Below are 6,196 nucleotides of genomic sequence, written 5' to 3'. Positions count from 1 at the left end.
GAAAAGAAAAAGAAAGTTGGTTATTCAAGAGGAATCTACTGAAGAAGAAATTGTTCCTGATACACCAAAACCCGTTGTTTCACAATCAGTATCTACTTCTGAGAAGACAATAGTCATACCACCCGAAGTTTCGTTAACTGAATCACATGTTGAGGAGGTTCGAACTTTAGGCATTGTTTCACACGTATCTAATACAGATGTCAATGTCAACATGGGTGAGGGAGAGTCGAACAAAGAGATTGAGTCTAATACTCAAGGTATTCCTGTTTCTTCACAACGAGACACTTTCGTGTCTTTACCACCTTTTATTCTTCCCAATACTACCAATTCCCCAACTTTTGAAACCATTCTTCATCAACCTTTTACTACTCTTTTTCCATCTCAATCTACTGTTTCACCAAAGGTTGATTCGCCTGTTCAACCTTCACCTGTTGTTGAAGCTGATACTGACAATGAAGGTTTTGGAGGTGCTTTTGAAGACTTATAGTTTGATGATGAAGAAGATCATTTCCCTGATCATATGTTAATGACGATGAAACAGTTCAAGATTCTTAACCAGAAGTTGAATTCTATTCTTCAATCTCAAGCGGATTTGGGGAGTAATTCGTCTGTATCTCATCTGGAAGTTGATAAGATGCTGCAAACATAAGAAGGGAAGGTGGTGAGTAAAGTCTCTGGAATGATCAGAGATTCAGAGGTTCGTCTATTGGAAAATATTGATCTAAATGATCAAAATGATGAATTAAGGGTTAATTCTCTTAATTCGATGTTCAGAGGGGAAGTGAAAGAGTTTAAACATTTGATGAAAGAACGACATGTACTATTCGTTCAAGATATGAAGAAGGTGAGGGAAGATGTAAATCTGCAAATCCAAGAACTTCGACAGGATATGCAAAAAGAAATCTCCATCGTACAACGTGATTATGCTTCGATAAATCAGAAAATTGACATTATTTATGATCCTGTTACCAAATATGTCAAGCTGTACGAAGATTTGCGTCCTCAACTTTCTCAATTGTCGACCACGAAAACTCAAAGCTTTGAAGAAGTGCTCAATTCGCTGAAGGAGCTTAAAGATATAACTATTAAATCAGTTTCATCTCCATTGATCACTCCGGACTTTTTGTCTCAAAAGTTCGTTCATTTGGAAGTGATCTTGCAAAAACAACTTGCTCCACTTTCTCATATTTCTAGCCTTCTTCCGAAGAACGCCCCACCTGTTTTCACAGGGGTGCAAGGGGGAGAAAAGGATGTTGGTGGTACGAAGGCTAGCGGGGAAGGTTTGCATGCAGATGCAAAGGTTGTTGGGAAATTGTTTTCTTCAAAGAGTTCAACAACAAAACAATTTGTGTCAACTGCTGAGCCTGTAATCTCGACTGTTGTGACAACAATGCCAATATCAACGAAGTCAATTTCCAAAGGAATTGTGATTGGGGAAGGTAGCAGCAGTTCGAAGCCGAAGGAAATGGTTGATAATCCGTCTGTAAAAGACAAAGGCAAAACAGTGTTGATCGAAAAGTCAAAGGAAGAAAAGAAAGCTGAAGCAGAGGCTGAGATTGAAAAGCTTCGAATTGTTCAAAGTATCATGAGACTTCGTGCCAATGATCCACCTGGGATGAACAAAGGTGATCCTTCGAAGCATTACAACTATGAAACAATAGAGTCGAAAGTTGCATATAATCATATGTATGCTTTCGAAAAGAAGCCCAAGAAGAGTTATGTTGTTCTTAACACAGATATGAGCCAATTGGACTGCATTAGACGTGGGGACTTATACGTTTCTTAATCCGATGCTCTAATCACAACCTTATTCGGTATCAAAACGCTCTTCCAAGTAGTAACTCTAGTACGCAGACGATAAAGAGGTATTGAGGTAAAAATGATATTAGTGTCGACTTAGGATTATCGCTAGTGGCTCTCTAACTGCTAACCTTAGGTCCAAAATTAATATCTATCGAGGAATCCTCATCAGCTATACTAGGAGGCTTTTTCCTAGAGTGACTAGTGACATAACCTGACTAGTCAGCCTAACATTTGATATTGGATGCAAATATTTCTAAATAAATATATTGTGATAAAAGTGTACTTAGTTTCTAACTGTACAAAGATGGATGTCTATAATATGCAATGCCTATACACACACTGATTTTTTTTGCTTTAAGTTAAAAATCATTATGAGCATAATTCTACTATAACCATTTCTAGTATCGCATTAATTTTTCCTTGATTAAGCATAGGTGGCCAAGCTATACCTAATTAAGGTCCAATACTGCCTACTCGACTTAGTTATACCAGTAATATGTTATGTATTTTGAAATTTATTTTGAATTATTTGGCTATAGTTTGGGTTCTCCAAAGGAAAAGTGGTATTCTCTATAATCTTTGGTTTTAATACCATTTTCTGTCACACCCCGCTAAAGCAGAAACACGGGGTACGACAATACAAAGGGTCTCATTCTTATAAGTTACAGTAAGTTTTGAACAAATTTTAATGAAGTTACAATGGATTCGAAAAACAAAACACGTGTAATGCTTCTACAAGTGATATGTCTCTAGGTGCCACTTACTAGACGATTATTGAAAAAACATGTAAAATGAGAGGCGAACTATTGAAATAGTTGGTGAGTTCACAGGTTTACAAAATAAAAGATTTTTAAGTCAAAAATCCGATTATTGATAAAAGTTTCCATAAATAGAAGTTCGTTGCTAAAATGTGTAATTAAGATTGTATGTGTGTAATGTTCAAAAAATGAGTTTACAACCAAACTTATGACTTAATATGCCCTATCAAGATTTATGTTTATCTCTAACATAGATAGAACATGGTAATAACCACCCCACAATAGGGTGAGTGAGGAGTTGTCACTTCCTAATAGCGTTATCTATAAAAACCACCGGCTCAAAAAGTTAATGAGTTGTGAAATGTTCCAGGGATATAAGGCCTCATGAATCAAAATTAGCATACACATACATAAGATTACAACAATCAAATTTGATACAATTTATATTAAGTACAACGAACATAAATGAATTGTAACATCCCATTTTAAAGAGATTAATTAAATAATAAATCAGGAACCCCGGGAAGTAATTATTATTATTTTATATTGTTAGAGCTCAGAAATTAAATAATAATTAGTGGGGTGTTGGTTTCGGGAAGTCAAATGACAAGATTTGAACTCCAGGGGTTAAAGTGTAAGTTCGGGGCTTATTTTGTAAAGATTTTAGAAGGCAGGGTGTAATGGGTAACTGTTGGACTTATATTGAAAGGATTTTATGGAGTCAGGGGCCAAATGGTAATTTTGGGATTTGAATTGAAAAGAATAAAGGAGGAGGGACTGGAAATGTAAGTATGGGATTTTGTTTGAAATATGAACACGGGACTTAAAACCCGTTCCCCTCCATCTGTTGCTAACAAACACAAAACCCTAACCCTAAATAACCTGCAGCCGCCACCTTATCGTCTTGCCCTCCAGCCGCCACCACCCCTCCTTGTCTTTCCGATCATCCAAGACCAGACGAAACTTGCCGCCGGTGATATCGACGCAGACGAGACCGTGAGACAACATAGCGTCAGTCGAGACCGGAGTGCTCGTGCCTGCTGCTAGTCGCCGCCTGCCACCATGGAGTGGCTGATATAGGTGTGTGGTTTGGTTTAGATCAATGAGTAGGTTCGTGTTCCAGTGACGTGGTGTGTGTGGACGTGTTTTGCAGGACCAGAACCGAAAGAAGCCGCCGCTGCCACCGGTCGTTGCTACTTCTGCCGCTGCTGTGACCGTCAAAAATAAAACCCCGCCACCGCCGCTGTTATGCTGCCAATCGTTGCAATCTCTCCGCCTCCGTTCCCCAGCGGCTAATCACCGCTGCTGCTGCCGTTTCTTGGGCTGCTGTCGTCGCCACCCACCGCGGGTGGGTGTTGGATCCATTTTCCTGAGCAAATAGGATGGGTATGCGAGTTGTGTTGCTCGTGATTGGGTGATGTGCGAGTTGCTGCTGCCGGAGATTGAAGAAAAGACCCACCATGGCCGCCAGCCATGGTGGCCGCCGCTTGCCGCCATGTTCCGTCGCCACCAGCCACCATGGAAGGTGGCTGTGTGTGTGATTTTGTGTATGTTAGGTGTGTGTGTTATTTGAATTGTATTATAAGTTGTAACCAAACGAAATAGTAGTGAAAATCCGTCACCACCACCATGAGGTGGTGGCTGCCGCCTCCTGTCGCCACCGGCCGCCGTGTAGGGTGGCGGTGTGCCTTGTTTGGTTTGTGGGTCTAATAGGCCAAATAAATCCCTAAATGACCTAAAAGCCCAACAAATTGATAAATTGGCTAATATTTGGGTTGGAAACCCTAATTTGGGTTTGGAAAACCCTAAGAGCATAAAACCCTAATTGTGGGAATTGTTTGGGACACACACGAGAATTAATTATTAAACTTAAAATAATAATTAATAATCATTGGCAAATTAACCTAAAGCAATATTAGACTTAATAGTCCTTAGTGGATTAAGTCCTAAATGAGTTAAGTAGGAACACTTAACCCTAATCGTCGTTCATGTGAAAACCCTAATTTTGGGATTGTGGACTTGGATTTATCGGGACCCACATTTGGGCCATTGGAATGGAATTGTATATTAGGCCTAATCACACCATATGACTTATTTAGTAAAGTGAGGGACTTAATGGATTAAGTCCTTAATGGGTTAAGTGAGAAACACTTAACCCTAATTGTCATTTTATGTGAAACCCTAATTTCACATGGGCCTTGAGTTGGGCCTTCCTAGTGGACTTTGGTGATTATTGATGGGTTGTCCAAGAACAAGTTAACGGACCAAAATAAGTAGATGGGCCTTAAGGAAAGACCATGTAGAGGTCTGGGCCCAATTTGGAAAATTGGGCCATATGTTGAGCTTTGGCCCATGATTTGACTTTTGGGCTTTTGTAGTGTGAGTTAGACCTTGGGCTTGGAACCCAATTATTAATTGGGTGTTGTTTGATGTTGACAGTTCGGGAATTTGTCAACCAGCAACTGGGTTTTACCTGCGGGACTTCAGCAGTGTCAGGTGAGTTATCCTCACTATACTAAGGGGTCTAAGGCACCAAGGCCGGCCCATTGGATATGATATCCTAGTAGTTGGTATTATGTTGAGTATGAGTTAGTTATGCATGCTAGTTTGATATGCTAGAGGGTAGGTCTGTAGGACCACCTGTGATCTTGTCTGTTTTTCTGTATGTGTACTTATCTGTTATATGTCGACATATTATGTGGGGTGGGTTGAGGTGATACTGCTCCGTGCGGTAACCAACAAACCCGGGAGCATTCCAGATACGAGCTGAGGGCCAGGTGGGGCATGCCAGACTACTGTGGGCTCGAGAGCATTGCAGATACGAGCTGAGGGAGACTCGTACTGTGGGCTCGATGGCAATCCAGATGTGAGCTGTGGGCCCGGTAGGCAATCCAGACTCACACTGTGGGCCCAGGGGTAATCCAGTGTGTAAAGCTGTAGACCCATTATATGTTGTTCAGTTGTTATGTTATGATATTGTTGATATTGTCATGTGGACTGTATGTGTATCGGTATTTTGGGGGTAACTCACTAAGCTTTCGGGCTTACAGTTTCAGTTTATTGTTTCAGGTGAATCAGGGGATCGTGGCAGGGCAAAGGCGTGATCGTACAACTCCTCACTTTTTATGACTATGTTTCTGTGATACTCTGATATTATAAATTTTGAAAACAAGTTGTAATAACTAATGGTTTTTGGGTTGTTTAAAAAGTTTTAAATTGGCTTGAAATTTTAGGTTGTTACAAGTTGGTATCAGAGCCTTGGTTTGAGTGAATTGGAGGAACACTCGTGTAACTCCAGTCTCAAATCAAGGAAAGGATTTTCAAAATGATTTTTCAAAAAGGTTTTCAAAATAAGTAAAGGAGGATGCATGGTGTACGATCAGCCGAAGCCAGTAAGTAGACCCCAGAATACCATGCAAGTTATTTGATTATGAGATATGTTAGAACAGCATGTTAGTACTAGGCTAGGGATCTTCAGGAATCGCTTGATCGAATTGCCTGATTACATGATGCCTACTAGCCTAGGGTTTCCTTTATATGAGATTGACATTATTACTGTAGTTGCTTAGTGTATGCATCACGATTATACATAATTAAGATCTTATAGCCTGAGAATGTCTGATTTGGCCTTATGT

At 40.1% G+C, this 6,196-nt stretch overlaps 1 long non-coding RNA gene across 1 annotated transcript; it reads left to right on the top strand.

The window, feature by feature from the left end:
• The first annotated feature begins 3,432 nt into the window (after positions 1-3,432).
• LOC145108927 (uncharacterized) lies at positions 3,433-4,320 on the top strand. The gene is made up of 2 exons (XR_013708648.1): positions 3,433-3,641; positions 3,715-4,320. It is a non-coding gene; the product is annotated as an uncharacterized LOC145108927 (long non-coding RNA).
• The last annotated feature ends 1,876 nt before the right edge of the window (positions 4,321-6,196 follow it).

This window comes from Lactuca virosa, chromosome 1 (assembly GCF_052849685.1).
Source record: "Lactuca virosa cultivar CGN04683 chromosome 1, Lactuca_virosa_CGN04683_v6, whole genome shotgun sequence".
NCBI lineage: Eukaryota > Viridiplantae > Streptophyta > Magnoliopsida > Asterales > Asteraceae > Lactuca > Lactuca virosa.
Note: the sequence above shows the minus strand (reverse complement) of the source record. Positions and strands in the feature narration are given on the sequence as shown.